Consider the following 21,258-nt stretch of genomic DNA (forward strand, 5'->3'; position numbering starts at 1 on the left):
ATTTCTCTTGAGATATGAATATGCCATTGCACTATTGACGAATCTGAAGACCTAAGAAGAATTTCAATTCTCCCATCATAGACATTTTATATTCTTCACTCATCATATAAGCAAATTCATCACTGTAACGTTGGTCAGTACAACCAAAAATGATATCATCAACATAAATTTGGCACAGAAACAATTCACCATCATAAGATTTAGTGAAAAGAGTTGGGTCAAGTGAACTGGGTTTGAAGCCTTTCTTCATGAGGAATTCCTTCAAAGTATCATACCACGCCCGTGGGGCCTGCTTGAGGCCACAGAGGGCCTTATTGAGTCTGAAGACTTTGTCAGGATGCTTTGGATCTTCAAAACCTGGGGGCTGAGCAACATATAATTCTTTCTCAAGCTTACCATTGAGGAATGCACTTTTCACATCCATTTGATATAAGATGATATCATGATGGTTAGCATAAGAAAGTAATATGCGAATAGCTTCAAGTCTAGCAACAGGTGCAAAGTTTTCATCAAAGTCAATTCCTTCAACCTGTGTGTAGCCTTGCGCTACAAGTCGTGCCTTATTCCTCACCACAAGGCCATTTTCATCTTGCTTGTTGTGGTAGATCCACTTTGTGCCGATGATATTGTGCTTGCGAGGATCTGGACGTTTGACTAGTTCCCAGACATTGTTGAGCTCGAATTGATGTAATTCCTCTTGCATACCTTGAATCCACTCTGGCTCCAGAAATGCTTCATCTACCTTAGTGGGGTCTATGATAGAGACGAAAGCAAAGTGCCCACAAAAGTTAGATAAATGTGAAGCTCTTGAGCGTGTGAGAGGACCTGGAATGTTGATGTCGCTAATGATTTTCTCAATTTGCACTTCATTTGCAACGCGAGGATGAGCGGGTTGTCATTGAGGAATTTGATCAGCATTTCTTCAGCACCATTTTCCTCAGGTGCATCAGCATGACTTTCTTCATGTTTTGGAATGACTTCTTCAGCAGATTCTTCGGTAGGAATGGCATCCTCAGTAGACTTGAACTTAATAGATTCCTCAGGAGGTATTTCATCTGTCATAGGAGGTAGGTGCTCTCTTTGCGAGCCATTAGTCTCATCGAACCACACATCTACAGTTTCAACAACCTTGTGGCGATAGGTGTTGAAGACTTTGTAGGTGTGCGAGTCCTTACCATAACCGAGCGTAAAACCTTCATGTGCTTTCGATGCAAATTTAGAACTGTGATGAGGATCTCTAATCCAACATTTAGCACCGAAGACTTTGAAATAACTCACATTGGGTTTCTTGTCAGTGAGGAGTTCATATGCAGTCTTCTTGAAGAATTTGTGAAGATATACCCCGTTAATGATGTGACAAGCAGTATCAATTGCCTCAGGCCAGAAGCGAGTAGGCTTCTTGTACTCATCAAGCATAGTGCGAGCCATCTCAACAAGAGTCATGTTCTTGCGCTTCACGACGCCATTTTGCTAAGGAGTATAAGGAGCAGATAACTCAGAGTAATACCAAGTTCATCAAGATAGTCATCAAGACCAGTGTTCTTGAACTCAGTTCCATTATCACTTCTGATGTGCTTGATCTTCACGCCAAAGTTGGTTGAAGCCCTCGAGGAAAATAGTTTGAAGACTTCATGCACTTCAGTTTTGTAAGTGACGATATGCACCCATGTATATCGAGAATAATCATCAACAATGACAAAGCCATATAAAAATGCAGCATTAGTAAATGTGGCATAGTGAGTAGGGCCAAAGAGATCCATGTGAAGCAATTCAAATGGTCGAGTAGTAGTCATGATAGTCTTTGCTGGATGCTTGGCCTTGGTCATCTTTCCAGTTTCACAAGCTCCACACAAATGGTCCTTGAGGAATTTGACACCCTCGATGCCAATGACATGCTTCTTCTTCGCGAGCGTGTGCAGATTCCTCATGCCAGCATGACCAAGTCATCAATGCCATAGCCAGCCTTCTGAAGCTTTTGCAAGTAGACATGTAGCAGGTTGTGGTCCTATAGAGAAATCAACAATATACAAGTCTCCTCTCCTAAAGCCTTCGAAGACTTTCGAATTGTCAGCTTCCATGATCACAACACAACGATACTTGCCAAAGACAACAACCATATCAAGATCACAAAGCATTGAGACAGACATGAGGTTCAACCCTAAGGACTCGACAAGCATGACTTTGTCCATGTTTCGATCCTTTGAGATTGCAACCTTACCTAGACCCAATACCTTGCTTTTGCCTTTGTCAACATAGGTGATATGCTTCAGATGTGATGGAGATAAAGTAGAGTCCATCAATAAGCTCATGTCACCAGTCATGTGATTTGTACATCCACTATTGAGGACCCACTCAGTGGCTTTGGGTTGATCATCCTGCAGATGAATTAGTGCAACTTACGAACTCATATACTTCATCAGTGAAGAATATGGTATCAATTTCATCAGATCAAATTCATCAAGCAATAGAACAGATAAAGCAGTATGAGGACGTGAGAAATGAAAATTCATTTCTTCATGATTAGCTTGCATCCTTTCAAGCATATTCAGGTCTCCAGCAAATTCTTCAGACGATTAAGTTCGTCTGGAGACCTGACCCTGCATAAGAGATTAGTTCTTTTTCTTCACCACCCACATCTGAAGGGGTGGCAAAGAGTTCATGATTCTGCGAGCTCCATAAGAGAAAGGTGGCATAGATGCCAATCCACTTTGTTTCACATAAGAGGGATTAGGGTAAGCATAAGAGTAAGCAGAGAAATTCTGCGAGGACTTATGAACATAATGATTTGAAGAATAATGACATATCCATAATCCTTAGATCTTCCCTGCGAAGCACACGGGTTAGCACGATGATGCTTATATGAGGACTTTGATCCTTTTGAGGAATTTGATCCACGTGAGGAGTTAGGTCCGTATGAGGACTTGGATCCATATGAAGAATTTGGTCCATATGAAGAATTTAATCTGGGGTTCCTATTCTTCAGAAGTGGTGTCATGATGACGTTCACCTGAAGATTTTCAAGGCACCTTTTGGGAACCTAGATTTTCTTCATAGGAGGATTGTTCCTGCAGTTAGTGCCAACATATCTAGCAAATACTTCACCATTCTGATTTTTGAACAATTTATAGTTGGAGTCAATTGACTCATCATAAGAATATGAAGATTCACATGTAAAGCCAGATAAAGTAGATGGATCCACTAAAGGTCCCTTTGCAGCAACCCATGAGGTTTTGGGATACTGCTCAGGTTTCCAGTAGGTCCCATCAGCATTAAGTTTCCTCTCAAAGGCAGTACCCTCTTTCCTAGGGTTCCTGTTGAGGATTTGCCTTTTAAGCAAATCACAAAGAGCCTGATGCCCTTTGAGGCTTTTGTACATGCCTGTCATATACAATTCCTTCAGCCCTGCATCATCAATAATACTAGCAATGTCCTCAGATGAGGAATTAGTGATAGTAGAGACAGTTGAAGAATTTGCAGTAATGGAAGTATTTGAGCATTCAGGTGAAGAATTAGAAGTTTCACGTTCAATGCACTACAAAGATGGAGGAACAAATTCATCCTGAGTAGCGCTGATTTGTTGAGCAAGTAATGAATCACGCTCCTTCTGAAGATCATCATAACTCACTCTTAACTGCTCAAGATCTTGCTTTCTTTGAAAAATTCATAAGAAAGCTTCTCATGATCAGATAGGAGAGTGTTATGATGACCTTGAAGATTGTCAAACTTGGACTGGAATCCCTGAAGACTTTCAGCCAACGCTTTGGAACGATCCATTTCTTCACCCAACATATCGTCGCTCTCATTTAGCATGTTTTGAACTTTTTCCAAAGCTCTTTGTTGTTTAGTGGCAAGGGAAGCAAGTTTGACATAACTGGGTCCAAATTCATCACCAGATTCATCATCACTGGACTCAGATAAGTAGCATTCAGTTACCTTGGCACCTTTTTCCATTAGGCATGGTGCAGAGGATGATGATTATGGATTGAAAGTCATAGCCTTGCGTGATTCCATGAAGTCCTCGACCCAGGGTTCATGGTGAGATCGATGACTTTCATAGACCTTAGAGAATTGGTCCCAGATGAGTTTTGCATGGCTGAGATGCATAACGTTCCTGAACTGGTTTTGTGACAAGCTGGAGCAGATGATGTCCTTCATCGTGAGGTTGAGTAGCGTGTACTTGTGAATATCATCAGCCTCCTCCATCTTGCATAGGTCAGTAAGACCAATTTCGGTGACGGTCCAGAGTTCGCTGTTCATCGCCATGAGGCGCTTCTTCATCATGGCCTTCCACTTGGGATAATGATGACCGTCAAAGATGGGGCATGTCACAGTCTTCATTCCTGTGGTCGACATAACTAAATCTCCAGGCGGTTAAACCAAAATCACACAGAACAAGGGAGTACCTTGCTCTGATACCAATTGAGAGTGCGTTATATCGACTAGAGGGGGGTGAATAGGTGATTTTTATGAATTCTTCACTGAGGAATTTGCGGGTGAGGAAATTCCTGAGTGAAGAACTACTTGAAGCGGAATAAGTACTCAGAAGTAAACATAACATAACATGAGCATGGTCTTCATGATGAAATGAAAACAAGCATAGAGTACAGAAGGCGTAAACACAGGATAAACAGAATGAAGACAAACAGACTTAAGAAATTGAGCTGAGGAAATAGAGAAAGTCTTCAGTCAAAGTCTTCAAACAGATATGAACTAGCACACAACACAGAAATGAGGAAATAGAAGGGTTGAGGAATTGAAACCAGTTAGGTCGTTGAAGACAATGATTTGGTAGACCAGTTCCAACTGCTGTGACAGTTGTACGTCTGGTTAGGGAGGCTAGGTATTTAAACATGAGGACACACAGTTCCGGACACCTGCTACCTCTTGAGCACTGCGTTAGATTTCCTTGAAGAGGAAAGGATGATGCAGCAAAGTAGCGTAAGTATTTCCCTCGGTTTTTGAGAACCAAGGTATCAATCCAGTAGGAGGCTACGCGCGAGTCCCTCGTACCAGCACAAAACAAATAACTCCTTGCAACCAACGTGATAAGGGGTTGTCAATCCCTTCATGGTCACTTACGAGAGTGAGATCTGATAGATATGATAAGATAATATTTTTGGTATTTTTGTGATAAAGATGCAAAGTAAAATAAAAGAAAAGTAAAAACCAAAGGAAATAAGTAAGTATTGGAAGATTAATATGATGAAGATAGACCCGGGGGCCATAGGTTTCACTAGTGGCTTCTCTCAAGAGCATAAGTATTTTATGGCGGGTGAACAAATTAATGTTGAGCAATTGACAGAACTGAGCATAGTTATGAGAATATCTAGGTATGATCATGTATATAGGCATCACGCCCGAGACAAGTAGACCGACTCCTGCCTGCATCTACTACTATTACTCCACTCATCGACCGCTATCTAGCATGCATCTAGAGTATTAAGTTCATGAAAACAGAGTAACACCTTAAGCAAGATGACATGATGTAGAGGGATAAATTCATGCAATATGATAAAAAAACCATCTTGTTATCCTTGATGGCAACAATACAATACGTGCCTTGCTTCCCCTGCTGTCACTGGGAAAGGACACCGCAAGATTGAACCCAAAGCTAAGCACTTCTCCCATTGCAAGAAAGATCAATCTAGTAGGCCAAACCAAACTGATAATTCGAAGAGACTTGCAAAGATAACTAATCATACATAAAAGAATTCAGAGAAGATTCAAATATTGTTCATAGATAATCTTGATCATAAACCCACAATTCATCGGTCTCAACAAACACACTGCAAAAAGAAGATTACATCGAATAGATCTCCACAAGAGAGGGGGAGAACATTGTATTGAGATCCAAAAAGAGAGAAGAAGCCATCTAGCTAATAACTATGGACCCGAAGTGTTGGAGATATTCCCTAGAGGCAATCATGTATGATTATATTTCTTATGTGTTTATGAATAAAGATAGTCCTTGGACATTATCAATGATGTGTATCAGCAAGTATGTGACTTGTTTGTGGGACTATGCATTGTATGATGACTGTCCTAAAAGGTCCCTAGTCGAAAGGGCTGTGTGGACACGCAGCCAACTAGACTAGCATATGACACGGTCAATGGCTTGGTCTCACTAGCCATGGAGCATTGGATGCTAACCGAATATATGGACTTGGAAGGATCTGGTCGGATTCGACGTAGTCGGATCCGAGTCGAGATAAGGTCTGAGTCGGACAGACCCAACTATGAGACGCAGCGATATGTCATCTGTGAGTCTCTAGTACAACATATGTTCTATGTCCTAAGACCTGAGCTGACGCATGTACTCGGGATGGTGACAGACTTGCTTTGGGCCAACCAAAAGCTACTCCGTAACTGGGTAGTTATAAAGGTAGGTTTCGGGTTTGTCCAGAACCATGCTACAAGACGTGGTCGAGCAAGATGGGATTTGCCCCTCCGATTAGGAGAGATATACTATGGGCCCCTTGTGTGATCCGACGAGGATAAGCATGGCCATGCGACAAGGATTATGAGATAATCCGGTTTCTGGTCGGCATCACTAGAATGAGAAATAGGTCGGGCTAGCACAAGGATGACAGACTCGCCTTGAGCTCGACAACATATATCGTGTGGCAAAAGGAATGGAAGTATGATGTACAGGTTCACTAACCAGCTTCATAGTTTGCTTGGTATTCGGCATGCCTTGCTAGAGGCCGCTACCAACCATGCAGTTCGGAGGTGATCTGAACTGCGACCAAGCCGACTTGAACCTAAGGGGTTGCGCGCTTAAGGGAAGGAACCTACGAGGTCGGATCCGAGGACACTGGTCGGATGTGATCCGAACTGTATTCGGATTGTGGCCGAGTAGACTTATGGGCTTTAGGGTCCGTGCGAGGCCCAAGTGTTGAGCCCGTGACGGACGCCTATATATATAGTGGAGGTGCGGCACACTCATGGGCTGATCGCTTCGGCGCTGTCACTAGGGTTTGCATGTGTTGCGAATAGACACCTCCACTCGCCGCCGGTTGTGTGATCGGACCTAGCAGTCCGCCGCACGACGTTCCTCCTGCACGCACGGATACCGTTAGAGGCGGTGCACTTGCGCCGCTCCGGCGAACCTGTACGTGGGAACCGACCACCGGTTGTACGAGGGAGATCGGACGAGGAGGAGATGATCCACGCGGACGCGCTGCCCCAACTCTTCTTCCACTGCACGGCACTGCGCGTCTAGTGGTAACGAACTGTGATCCATCTCCCGTAGCATGTTCTTGGTTGTTCTGCGCGTAGGAAATTTTAATTTGCCGTCGACGCACCCTACCGTAGATCCCAACATGAAGGTCTAAGGTAAACTACTCACACTTCATCGGAGAGGCTATGGTGTTGATGTAGAAGCCCACTGTGATGGATGCCCCCTCCGGCGGTGCTCCGGAACAGGCCCCAAAATGGGATCTCGTGGATACAGAAGGTTGCGGCGGTGGAATTAGGTTTTTGGCTCCCCCTCTGATCGTTTGGGGGTACGTAGGTATATATAGGAGGAAGGAGTACGTCGGTGGAGCAACAGGGGGCCCACGAGGGTGGAGGGCATGCCCGGGGGGAAGGCGCGCCCCCTACCGTGTGGCTTCCTCATTTATTTCTTGACGTAGGGTCCAAGTGACCTGGATCATGTTCGTTCCGAAAATCACGTTCCCAATGGTTTCATTCCATTTGGACTCCGTTTGATATTCCTTTTCTGCGAAACTCTGAAATAGGCAAAAAAACAGCAATTCTGGACTGGGCCTCCGGCTAATAGGTTAGTCCCAAAAATAATATAAAAGTGGATAATAAAGCCCAATAATGTCCAAAACAGTAGATAATATAGCATGGAGCAATCAAAAATTATAGATACGTTGGAGACGTATCAAGCATCCCCAAGCTTAATTCATGCTCGTCCTTGAGTAGGTAAATAATAAAAAAGATAATTTTGATGCCGAGTGCTACTTAGCATAATTTTAATGTAATTCTTCTTAATTGTGCTATGAATATTCAGATCCGAAAGATTCAAGATAAAAGTTCATATTGACATAAAAATAATAATACTTCAAGCATACTAACTAAGCAATTATGTGTTCTCAAAATAACATGGCCAAAGAAAGTTCGTCCCTACAAAATCATATAGTTTAGTCATGCTCCATTTTCGTCACACAAGAATGCTCTCATCATGCACAACACCGATGACAAGCCAAGCAATTGTTTCATACTTTAGTAATATCAAACCTATAAACTTTCACGCAATATATGAGCGTGAGCCATGGACATAGCACTGTGGGTGGAATAGAATATGATGATGGGGGTTATGTGGAGAAGACAAAAAAGGAGAAAGTCTCACATCAACGAGGCTAATCAATGGGCTATGGAGATGCCCATCGATTGATGTTAATGCAAGGAGTAGGGATTGCCATGCAACAGATGCACTAGAGCTATAAATGTATGAAAGCTCAACAAAGGAAACTAAGTGGGTGTGCATCCAACTTGCTTGCTCACGAAGACCTAGGGAACTTGACGAGGGCCATTGTTGGAATATACAAGCCAAGTTCTATAATGAAAAATTCCCACTAGTATATGAAAGTGACAAAACAAAAGACTCTCTATCATGAAGATTATGGTGCTACTTTGAAGCACAAGTGTGGCAAAGGATAGTAGCATTGTCCCTTCTCTCTTTCTCTCTCTCTCTCTCTTTTGGGGTCTTCTCTTCTTTTTTATGGCCATTCTCTCCCCCTTTTTTTAATTCCTCACTTGGGACAATGCTCTAGAAAATGATGATCATCACACTTCTATTTATTTACAACTCAATGATTACAACTCGATGCTAGAACAAAAGATGACTCTATATGAATGCCTCCGGTGGTGTAGCGGGATATGCAATGCACCAAGAGTGACATGTATGAAAGAATTATGAATGGTGGCTTTGCCACAAATACTATGTCAACTACATGATCATGCTAAGCAATATGACAATGATGAATGTGTCATGATAAACGGAACGGTGGAAAGTTGCAAGGAAATATATCTCGGAATGGCTATGGAAATGCCATAATAGGTAGGTATGGTGGTTGTTTTGAGGAAGATATAAGGAGGTTTATGTATGAAAGAGCGTATCATATCACGGGGTTTGGATGCATCGGCGAAGTTTGCACCAACTCTCAATGTGAGAAAGGGCAATGCACGGTACCGAAGAGGGTAGCAATGATGGAAGGGTGAGAGTGTGTATAATCCATGGACTCAACATTAGTAATAAAGAACTCACACACGTATTGCAAAAATCTACAAGTCATCAAAAACCAAGAACTACATGCATGATCCTAGGGGGATATATTGGCAGGAAAAGACCATCGCTCGTCCTCGACCGCCACTCATAAGGAGGACAATCAAAGAACACCTCATGTTTCAAATTTGTTACATAATGTTTACCATATGTGCATGACATAGGACTTGCAAAATTCAACACAAGCATTTCTCAAATTCACAACTACTCAACTAGCACGACTTTGATATTATTACCTCCATATCTCAAAAAAATCATCAAGCATCAAACTTCTCTTAGTATTCAAAACACTCATAAGAATTTTTTTACTAATCTTGAATACCTAGCATATTAGGATTATTTAATCAAATTACCATGCTATTTAAGACTCTCAAAATAATCTAATTGAAGCATGAGAGATCAATAGTTTCTATAAAACAAATCCACCACCATGCTCTAAAAGATATAAGTGAAGTACTAGAGCAAAACTATATAACTCAAAAGATATAAGTGAAGCACATAGAGTATTCTTACAAATTCCAAATCATGTATGGCTCTCTCAAAAGGTGTGTACAGCAAGGATGATTGTGGTAAACTAAAAAGCAAAGACTCAAATCATACAAGAAGCTCCAAGCAAAACACATATCATGTGGTGAATAAAAATATAGCTCCAAGTAAAGTTGCTGATGGAAGTAGACGAAAGAGGGGATGCCTTCCAGGGCATCCCCAAGCTTTGGCTTTTAGGTGTCCTTATATTATCTTTGGGGTGCCATGGGCATCCCCAAGATTAGTCTCTTGCCACTACTTGTTCCATAATCCATCAAATCTTTACCCAAAACTTGAAAACTTCACAACACAAAACTTAAAGTAGAAAATCTCGTGAGCTCCGTTAGCGAAAGAAAACAAAAGATCACTTCAAGGTAATGTAATGAACTCATTATTTATTTATATTGTTGTTAAACCTACTGTATTCCAACTTCTCTATGGTTTATAAACTATTTTACTAGTCATAGATTCATCAAAATAAGCAATCAACACACAAAAAACAGAATCTGTCAAAAACAGAACGGTCTGTAGTAATCTGTAACTAGCGCAAGATATGGAACCCCAAAAATTCTAAAATAAATTGCTGGACGTGAGGAATTTATCTATTAATCATCTTCAAAAATAATTAATTAAATAGCACTTTCCAAATAAAAATGGCAGCAGTTCTCGTAAGCGCTAAAGTTTCTGTTTTTTACAGCAAGATAACAAGACTTTCCCCAAGTCTTCCGAACGGTTCTACTTGGCACAAACACTAATTAAACACAAAAAACACAACCAAAACAGAGGCTAGGTAAATTATTTATTACTAAACAGGAGCAAAAAGCAAGGAATAAAAATAAAATTGGGTTGCCTCCCAACAAGCGCTATCGTTTAATGCCCCTAGCTAGGCATAAAAAGCAAGGATAGATCTAGGTATTGCCATCTTTGGTAGGCAATCCATAAGTGGCTCTCATAATAGATTCATAAGGTAATTTAATTTTCTTTCTAGGAAAGTGTTCCATGCCTTTCCTTAACGGAAATTGGAATCTCATATTTCCTTCCTTCATATCAATAATTGCACCAATCGTTCTAAGGAAAGGTCTACCAAGGATAATAGGACATGAAGGATTGCAATCCATGTTAAGAAAAATAAAATCTACGGGCGAATAATTATATTTGCGACAATAAGAACATCGTTGATTCTTCCCATTGGTTTCTCAATAGTGGAATCCGCAAGGTGCAAGTTTAAAGAGCAATCATCAAAATCACGGAAACCTAACAAATCACACAAAGTCTTTGGAATCATGGAAACACTAGCACCCAAATCACATAAAGCATAGAACTCATGATCTTTAATATTAATTTTAATAGTTGGTTCCCACTCATCATAAAGTTTTCTAGGGATAGAAACTTCCAACTCAAGTTTTTCTTCATAAGATTGCATCAAGGCATCAACGATATGTTTAGTAAACGCTTTATTTTGACTATAAGCATGAGGAGAATTTAGCACCGATTGAAACAAGGAAATACAATCAATCAAAGAGAAATTTTCATAATTAAATTCCTTGAAATCCAAAATAGTGGGTTTAGCAACATCTAGGGTTTTAATTTCTTCAATCCCACTTTCATCAAATTTAGCATCAATATCTAAACACTATGAATTTTTAGAACGCCTTCTAGGTAAAGGTGGATCACATTCAGTCCCATCATTATCAAGATTCCTATTGCAAAACAAAGATTTAATAGGGGACACATCAATAACTTTTAGATCTTCATCTTTATTTTCATAGGAACTAGAAGAACACGCTCTTATAAAGGCATCTTTCTTAGCACGCATCCTAGCGATTCTTTCTTTGCACTCATCAATGGAAATTCTCATGGCTTTGAGAGACTCATTGATATCATGCTTAGGAGGAGTAGATCTAAGTTTTAAAGGATCAACATCAAGAGAAATTATATCAACGTTCCTAGCCAAATCATCAACTTTAAGCAATTTATCTTCAAGCAAAGCATTGAAATTCTTTTGCGAATTCATAAATTCCTTAACACTATTCTCAAATTCATAGGGCATCTTATTGAAATTTCCATAAGAGTTGTTGTAGGAATTTCCATAATTATTAGAGGGATTACTAGGATAAGGCCTAGGATTAAAGTTTCCTCTATACGCGTTGTTACCAAAATTATTCCAACCAACAAAATTCACATCCATAGATTCATTATTGTTCTCAATCAAAGTAGACAAGGGCATATCATTAGGATCAGAAGAAACACTCTTACTAGCAAATAATTTCATAAGTTCATCCATCTTTCCACTCAAAACATTAATTTCTTATATCGCATGCACCTTTTTATTAGTAGATCTTTCAGTATGCCATTGAGAATAATTAACCATAATATTATCTAGGAGTTTAGTAGCTTCTACTAAAGTGATTTCCATAAAAGTGCCTCCCGCGGCCGAATCTAAAAGATTTCTAGAAGCAAAATTCAATCCGGCATAAAAAAATTGTATAATCATCCACAAATTCAAACCATGAGTAGGGCAATTACGTATCATTAATTTCATCCTCTCCCAAGCTTGTGCAACATGTTCATGATCAAGTTGCTTAAAATTCATAATATCGTTTCTAAGGGAGATGATCTTAGCGGGAGGAAAATACTTAGAGATAAAAGCATCTTTGCACTTGTTCCAAGAATCAATACTATTTTTAGGCAAAGACGAAAACCAAGCTTTAGCACGATCTCTAAGCGAAAAAGGAAATAGCTTCAACTTAACAATATCGTTGTCCACATCTTTCTTCTTTTGCATATCACACAAATCAACAAAGCTATTTAGATGGGTAGCGGCATCTTCACTAGGAAGGCTGGAAAACGGATCTTTCATGACAAGATTCAGCAAAGGGGCATTAATTTAACAAGATTCAGCATCGGTAAGAGGAGCAATCGGAGTGCTAATAAAATCATTCTTGTCAGTATTGGTAAAGTCACACAATTTAGTGTTATCTTGAGCCATCGTGACAAGCAAGCAATCCAACACACAAGCAAACAAAAAGGAAGCGGGCAAAAAGAGGCAAATAGAGAAAGAGAGCGAGGATAAAGAGAGAGGGCAAATAAAACAGCAAGGATGAAGTGGGGGGGAGGAAAACGAGAGGCAAATGGCAAATAATGTAATGCGGGAGATAAGGGTTGTGATGGGTACTTGGTATGTTGACTTTTGCGTAGACTCCCCGGCAACGGCGCCAGAAATCTTCTTGCTACCTCTTGAGCACTACGTTGGATTTCCTTGAAGAGGAAAGGATGATGCAGCAAAGTAGCGTAAGTATTTCCCTCAGTTTTTGAGAAACAAGGTGTCAATCCAGTAGGAGGCTACGCGCGAGTCCTCGTACCTGCGCAAAACAAATAACTCCTCGCAACCAACGCAATAAGGGGTTGTTAATCCCTTCATGGTCACTTACGAGATTGAGATCTGATAGATATGATAAGATAATTTTTTTGGTATTTTTGTGATAAAGATGCAAAGTAAAATAAAGGCAAAGTAAAAAAGCAAAGGAAATAACTAATTATTGGAAGATTAATATGATGAAGACAGACCCCGGGGCCATAGGTTTCACTAGTGGCTTCTCTCAAGAGCATAAGTATTTTATGGTGGGTGAACGAATTACTGTTGAGCAATTGACAGAATTGAGCATAGTTATGAGAATATCTAGGTATGATCATGTATATAGGCATCATGTCCGAGACAAGTAGACCGACTCCTGCCTGCATCTACTACTATTACTCCACTCATCGACCGCTATCCAGCATGCATCTAGAGTATTAAGTTCATGAAAACAGAGTAACGCCTTAAGCAAGATGACATGATGTAGAGGGATAAATTCATGCAATATGATAAAAAAAACCCATCTTGTTATCCTCGATGGCAAAAATACAATACGTGCCTTGCTGCCCCTGCTGTCACTGGGAAAGGACACCGCGAGATTGAACCCAGAGCTAAGCATTTCTCCCATTGCAAGAAAGATCAATCTAGTAGGCCAAACCAAACTGATAATTCGAAGAGACTTGCAAAGATAACTAATCATACATAAAAGAATTCAAAGAAGATTCAAATATTGTTCATAGATAATCTTGATCATAAACCCACAATTCATCGGTATCAACAAACACACTGCAAAAAGAAGATTACGTCGAATAGATCTCCACAAGAGAGGGGGAGAACATTGTATAGAGATCCAAAAAGAGAGAAGAAGCCATCTAGCTAATAACTATGGACCCGAAGGTCTGAGGTAAACTACTCACACTTCATCGGAGAGGCTATGGTGTTGATGTAGAAGCCCCCGTGATGGATGCCCCCTCCGGCAGAACTCCGGAACAGGCTCCAAGATGGGATCTCGTGGATACAGAAGGTTGCGGCGGTGGAATTAGGTTTTTGGCTCCCCCTCTGATCGTTTGGGGGTGCGTAGGTATATATAGGAGTAAGGAGTACGTCGGTGGAGAAACAGGGGGCCCACGAGGGTGGAGGGCGCGCCTTGGGGGTAGGCGCACCCCCTACCTCGTGGCTTCCTCCTTTATTTCTTGACGTAGGGTCCAAGTCTCCTGGATCATGTTCGTTCCGAAAATCACGTTCCCAAAGGTTTCATTCCGTTTGGACTCCATTTGATATTCCTTTTCTGTGACAAATAGGCAAAAAACAGCAATTCTGGGCTGGGCCTCCGGTTACACTACTAGGGAAAAGCCTAGCAGCAGCGCGGGTTTTGGGCCTATTAGCAGCGCGGGGGCCGGCGCTACTAATAAGGCGCTACAGCTAACATATAGCACTAGCGCGGGCGCACCCGCGCTACTACTACGTCCGTTAGTAGCAGCGTGGGTAAAAACCCGCGCTACTACTAACCCACGGATTTTTTTTTCGATTTTTTTGCCCGAATTTTCAAATTTCTGAATTATTTTAACATCTAATCTCTAATCACCCTCATCGCTGCTCAATTTAATCTCTAATCACCCCTCATCATTCCAAATCATCTAACTTCCTGGACGGTCACCCATCCTCTTACTACTCCAGCCTGAGCACGCTTAACTTCCGGGTTCTATTCTCCCTCGATTCCAAGTGTGCACTTGTTGTTTTCCTGACAATAGTAAGATGTCAATCCTATTAACCCTCGGGAGTTTAGCTTGAGCATGAAGTCACACATTTCGCTGTTTGAGTTTAAAACTATTGTTCTAAACCACAATAATTATTTAGTAACACTAATATTTCTTGAATAAGGAGTTTGACCACATTTTGACCAAAGTTTGACCATAGTTTGACCAGATTTGACCAAAATTCCAAAAAACTGAAATAATTATTTAGTAACACTAATATTCTTGAATAATTATTTAGTAACACTAATACGTCTTGAATAAGTAGTTTGACCACAGTTTGACCAGATTTGACCAAAATTAAAAAAACTGAAATTTGAGCATAACTTTTTTTCCTTTTAGAATTTGAGGATTCTAAAAATTTGCAAATAGGCCGTAGGCCGTCTCCATCGTATGCGGATTTTCGTGTTGAACATTTTGATATATTATATGTTTTTTTCTAACAGCATATGCAAAAGTTATAGCCGTTTTACATTTTCCCTACACTTTTTGCAAATAATGTCCAAATTTAAGTTTTTAAATTTTCCTAACTAGTAGATGTAAGAACATAACTACATCTCGAAGGATTTTAATTTTTGAAACATTTTGATATATTATACGTTTTTTTCTAACATCGTATGCAAAAGTTATAGTCGTTTTACATTTTCCCTACACTTTTTGCAAAACATGTCCAAATTTAAGCATTTTCCTAACTAGTAGATGTAGTAACATAACTACATATCGAAGAATTTTAATTTTTGAAGTTTTTATCATTTCCTTTTTCTTTTTACAAAACCGAAAAGGCGATCCAGGGGGGTAGAGTTTCAAAATGGGGCCTTTAGTAGTAGCGAGGGATTTTACCCCTCGCTACTACTATGGCATGTCCTGGAGGGGCACGGTTGAGACCTCTTAGTAGTAGCGAGGGGTAAAAACTTAGTAGTAGCGCGGGTTTATAACCCTCACTACTACTTTGGCATGGCCCAGGGGCACGGTAGAGACCACTTAGTAGTACCGAGGGGTAAAAACCAGCGCTACTGCTATCAACTTAGTAGTAGCGAGGGTTAAAAACCCGCGCTACTACTATGGCATGTCCCGGGGGGCACGGTAGAGACCGCTTAGTAGTAGCAAGGGTTAAAACCCAGCGCTACTGCTATCAACTTAGTAGTAGCGAGGTTTAAAAACCCGCGCTACTGCTACTTAGCAGCAGCACCTGATTTTAAAGCGCGCTGCTGGTAAGATTCTGTGTATAGGCTTTTCCCTAGTAGTGTTAATAGGTTAGTCCCAAAAATAATATAAAAGTGGATAATAAAGCCCAATAATATCCAAAACAGTAGATAATATAGCATGGAGCAATCAAAAATTATAGATACGTTGGAGACGTATCAACACCCAGTCCTGAACACGCAGTTCAGGACACTTAGTCCTCACCGTATTCCCCTTGAGATAAGGTCACACAGACCTCACCCAATCACTCATGGTAAGTCTTCAGGTGACTTCCAAACATTCACAGACTCGGTCATTCGGCGCTCCACAATTTCCTCTTGGATGCTCTAGACCATGACGACTAATCGTCTGGAAGATGCACGGTATTCAAAGGTAACAAGCGTCGGATCCACGCAGGATCAATCTCTTCAGTGATGCTCAATCACTTTGGGTTCGTAGGTGTTTGGGTTTGGGTTTTCCTCACTTCATGATTTTCGCTCAAAGTCATCGGTGGATGGGATGCTCTCAAATGACAAGTGTCGGTTTCTCTCGGAGCAGCCAATCAGCTAGTGGTTGTAGGGGGCGGCTATTTATTGCCTAGGGAGCAGCCTGACATGATAAGATTTAAATGCCCTTCAATGATATGACCGTTAGGTGGGTAGATATTTTGGGACAGCTGGCGCATAGCACATCAACGGTCGGAATTTTGAGCATCAAATTCCTCACGGCTATCATGTTCCTCACTGTGTAGGCAATCCACACTGGTGAATTCCTAACTCCTCAGTCAGAACAAATTCCTCAGAGACCAGAAGAACTTCGTCTCTGTCACTGAAGAAATTGACTGAGCTGTATGAGATTTCCAATGGCTTCACTCGAAGGGATTGGTAGGTTCAGGATTTGAGTTGAGCATCACTTGGAAATTTTTCCTTGGTATTTCCTCGACCCCTTTTAACAGTATGGTGTTTCCTATGACTCAAGGAAGAGAAAATGAAACTACAAAAACAAAAGTCTTCATGCTTCATGTTCCTCGAATGAATACCAAGTCTTGAGGATTACACCAATTTCTTCACTTTCAAAGTCTTCAGAAAGTCTTCAGAAATCCAAAGTCTTCAGTCGAAGAACTTCATTTTTAGGGGTCGACTTTCTCAGTAAACATCAAACTCCTCATAGACTTATAGACATGTGTACACTCACAAACGCATCAGTCCCTTAACCTATAAGTCTTCAATACACCAAAATCACTAAGGGGCACTAGATGTACTTACAATAATTATCCATCACTGATCCAATGCCTACGAGCTTTTCACATATTGATCTTTGCTTAGTTACCTTTCCGTTGCCACTGTCACAATCACTACAAAACCAATATTGTTACTTTTGCCACCATTACCGTTACTTCCATATTACTTTGCTATTAAAAAACTTTGCTGCAGATATTAAGTCTTTCAGGTGTGGTTGAATTGACAACTCAACTGTTAATACTTGAGAATATATTTTGGCTCCCCTTGTGTCGAATCAATAAATTTGGGTTGAATACTCTACCCTCGAAAATGGTTGCGATACCCTATACTTGTGGGTTATCCTGCGCCGCGGCTGCCTGGGAAAATGCCTCGCGGGCAGGCGAGGACTCTTACAGGCGCATGCGTGCCCTCGTCCTTAGGCAGATGGATCGGATCTCCAGGTGGGCGGGGTTGCAGGATGACCTGCAAGCCTCGTTTGAAGAGTCTACCGACGTCATCCGGTAACTAAATGAGAGCAATGCGAAGCTCCAGGCCAAGCGCAACCTATTGAGGATGAAGATCGTCGGAAGTGCGGAGCAACAGGAGCAGACCACTGCCTTGTTGAAGAGGACCAGCGTCATCGTCGAGAAACTTTTGGACGAGAATGCCATGTTGTGCATCGAGCGCGGAAGGCTTGTGGAGGAATCTGTGGATGCTCTCAACCAGCATTTTGAGGACAAGAAAGGGCTCATCGCCGCTTGCCGTGGAGACTAGTTCCCGCGGCCTACAGCAATGCATCAAGAAAGTAGAGATCAGTGAGCCAGATCGTTATCTTCCTTCTTCTTTTTCCCTTGTGTATTTCGGGCGTTTCTGCATGTGGCTTTTTTAATTATGTTTCTAAATATGTAAGACAATTATTATCCACTATCATCTTCCTTATATTCATCATGCTTGCTATAAGTCTCAGTCGATGCTATATAGGTCCGTCGGATCTTACATCAAGATCCGTGCAAAACTTTCTTTTCAGATTTTCATTTTTCTCTCTTAAATCTCAGTCCAGTGAGACATACAGCCACGCCATAGAACAGGTGCTCGGGCGCCATTAATGGAGACGTTGGGAGGGAGGTGTGCGGCGGGTAGCGGTCAAAGGGCTCTCCTCCCAATGAGCATGCGCAGGGGTTTGATCGCACGCCTCCCGTACTCAAATAGCTACCCCGCACGGCACCTCCTAGCCAATAAAAAAAGGGGACGCATGGCCGCACGTAATTGGTAAGTCGAACGCCCACGGTTTCAATAATACTTGTGTTTCCGATTTGTAACGTGACAACACTTGTTCCAAATTGACTTTGTTGATTGTTAATGTGTGCACCTTCGCAAATCGGACAGAAAAATTACCACGGCATGTTGGTTCCATGTCATGAGACCATGCCAAGTTTTATGATTTTCAGGCGTGTTTTGGAATTACAGGTTTTAAAAAACCAAGTTTCTCAATCTTTACGGCTGAGCCACGACGCCCAGATGTTTGAATCTCACTCCATCTCTTGCATGGGACCTAGAATACACCCAAGGACACACATGAAAATTTTCAAACAACTTTGGTGCACTTGAGCATGTGCTTGTAGTTCAAATTTGAATTAAGCACATTAAATGCCCGGGAACTCACTTAATGTATAAAAAAGGCGAAACGAGCCCGGAATAATTCCAAAATTTAGCACGGTACTTCTATTTGGTCTAATCTGGCTGTGTAAAAGAATTAAGAAGGGAGAAGGCAGTGTACATATGTCGTTTCGCACATGGAGGTGACACGTTCCCTCTCGGAACCACGAGCCTTCTTGAGGGAAGCTCCGGTTTGCAAGAAGCCTACACCAAAGCTTGTCCCAATTCGGCCAAAAAAATACCGCAGCATGTTGGTGCCATGTCATGAGACCATGCCAAGTTTCATGATTTTCAGGCATGTTTTGGAATTACAGGAATTAAAAACCCAAGTTTCTCAATCTTTCCGGCCGAGCCACGAGACCCAGATGTTTGAATTTCACTCCCATCTCTTGCATGGGACCTAGAAATTCACCCAAAGACACACATGTGATTTTTCAAACAACTTTGGTGCACTGGAGCATGTGCTTGTAGTTCAAATTTGAATTATGCATATTAAATGCCCCAAAACTCAATTAATGTATAAAAAAGGCGAAACGAGCCCGGAATAATTCCAAAATTTAGCACGGTACTTCTATTTGGTCTAATTTGGCTGTGTAAAAAAATTAAGGCGGGAGAAGGCAGTGTACGTATGTCGTTTCGCACATGGAGGTGACATGTTCCCTCTCAGAACCACGAGCCTTCTTGAGGGAAGGTCCGGTTTGCAAGAAGCCTACACCAAAGCTTGTCCTGATTCGGCCAAAAAATTACCGCAGAATGTTGGTTCCATGTCATGACACCATGCCAAGTTTCATGATTTTCAGGCGTGTTTTGGATTATAGGAATTAAAAAACCAAGTTTCTCAATCTTTCCGGCCGAGCCACAATGCCCAGATGTTTGAATTTCACTCTCATCTCTTGCATGGGACCTAGAAATTCACCCAAGGACACACATGTGATTTTTCAAACAACTTTGGTGCACTGGAGCCTGTGCTTGTAGTTCAAATTTGAATTATGCATATTAAATGCCCAGAAACTCAATTAATGTATAAAAAAGTGAAACGAGCCCAGAATAATTCCAAAATTTAGCACGGTATTTCTATTTGATCTAATATGGCTATGTAAAAGAATTAAGGTGGGAGAAGGCAATGTATGTATGTCATTTCGCACACGGAGGTGACACGTTCCCTCTCGGAACCACGAGCCTTCTTGAGGGAAGCTCCGGTTTGCAAGAAGCCTACACCAAAGCTTGTCCCAATTCAGCCAAAAAATTACCGCAACATGTTGGTGCCATGTCATGACACCATGCCAAGTTTCATGATTTTCAGGCGTGTTTTGGTATTACAGGAATAAAAAAACCAAGTTTCTCAATTTTTCCGGCCGAGCCACAACGCCCAGATGTTTGAATTTCACTCCCATCTCTTGCATGGGACCTAGAAATTCACCCAAAGACACACATGTGATTTTTCAAACAACTTTGGTGCACTGGAGCATGTGCTTGTAGTTCAAATTTGAATTATGCACATTAAATGCCCATAAACTCAATTAACGTATGAAAAAGGCCAAACGAACACGGAATAATTCCAAAATTTAGCACGATACTTCTATTTGGTCTAATATGTCTGTGTAAAAAAATTAAGGCGGGGGAAGGCAGTGTACGTATGTCATTTCGCACACAGAGGTGACACGTTCCCTCTCGGAACCATGAGCCTTCTTGAGGGAAGCTCCGGTTTGCAAGAAGCTTACACCAAAGCTTGTCCCAATTGGGCCAAAAAAATTACTGCAGCATGTTGGTGCCATGTCATGACACCATGCCAAGTTTCATGATTTTCAGCCATGTTTTGGATTTATAGGAATTAAAAAACCAAGTTTCTCAATCATTCGGGCCGAGCCACGACACCCAGATGTTTGAATTTTATTCCCATTTCTTGCATGGGACCTATAAATTCACCCAAAACACACATGTGATTTTTCAGCAAACTTTGGTGCATTGGAGCATGTGTTTGTAATTCAAATTTGAATTATACACATTAAATGCCTAGAAACTCAATTAATGCATAAAAATGCCAAACGAACCTGGAATAATTCCAAATTTAAACACGACACTCATGTACTAGTTGCATGTTCACTGTACGTAAATGTTCTAGCAATTCAAACACCATCATTTCTCCGTAAAACCATTTTGTCTTCCAAAACATAATGAAACAATCAGGTATACCACAAACAGTTTACTAGAAAGAATCGTGTGGGATGCGATATAAAATATCTTGGCGCACCGTCTTGTCTGGCTTACGCAGGA

Source organism: Triticum urartu, chromosome 6, assembly GCF_003073215.2.
Source record: "Triticum urartu cultivar G1812 chromosome 6, Tu2.1, whole genome shotgun sequence".
NCBI classification, from domain to species: Eukaryota; Viridiplantae; Streptophyta; class Magnoliopsida; order Poales; family Poaceae; genus Triticum; species Triticum urartu.